This window comes from Lathyrus oleraceus, chromosome 2 (genome assembly GCF_024323335.1).
Source record: "Lathyrus oleraceus cultivar Zhongwan6 chromosome 2, CAAS_Psat_ZW6_1.0, whole genome shotgun sequence".
NCBI classification, from domain to species: Eukaryota; Viridiplantae; Streptophyta; class Magnoliopsida; order Fabales; family Fabaceae; genus Lathyrus; species Lathyrus oleraceus.
In genome coordinates, this window is record NC_066580.1 from 81,609,740 (window position 1) to 81,610,338 (window position 599).

General features: G+C 41.4%; 1 non-coding gene across 1 annotated transcript; it reads left to right on the top strand.

Moving 5' to 3' along the window:
- Positions 1-292: 292 nt before the first annotated feature.
- On the top strand, positions 293-399 carry LOC127125145 (small nucleolar RNA R71). Its single transcript, XR_007804603.1, has one exon. It is a non-coding gene; the product is annotated as a small nucleolar RNA R71 (small nucleolar RNA).
- The last annotated feature ends 200 nt before the right edge of the window (positions 400-599 follow it).

Below are 599 nucleotides of genomic sequence, written 5' to 3' on the forward strand. Positions count from 1 at the left end.
GGTGGCTGGAGGTGATACATTTAAACTTTCAATTTTCTGGACCAGAGCATCCACTTTTGCATTAACATGATCAAGGTTACTTATCTTGTACATGCCAGTTTTCGTTTGAGGTTTTTCCACCATTGTTCGTTCGCTTCCCCACTGATAGTGGTTTTGGGCCATGCTTTCGATAAGTTGGTAAGCATCAGCATAAGGTTTGTTCATTAGTGCACCACCTGCGGCGGCGTCTATTGTTAACCTCGTGTTGTACAAGAGACCATTATAGAAGGTATGAATTACTAACCAGTCCTCTAAACCATGGTGTGGACAAAGTCTCATCATGTCTTTGTATCTTTCCCATGCTTCGAAAAGAGACTCGTTATCTTTCTGTTTAAATCCATTTATCTGGGCTCTTAACATAGCTGTTTTGCTCGGCAGAAAATATCGGGCAAGAAAGACTTGCTTCAACTCGTTCCATGTGGTGACTGATTTGGAAGGAAGAGATTGAAGCCATCTTCTAGCGCTATCTCTTAACGAGAAAGGAAAAAGACGAAGTCGAATTGCCTCTGAAGTGACACCATTAGCTTTAACAGTATCAGCGTATTGAACAAATACGGATA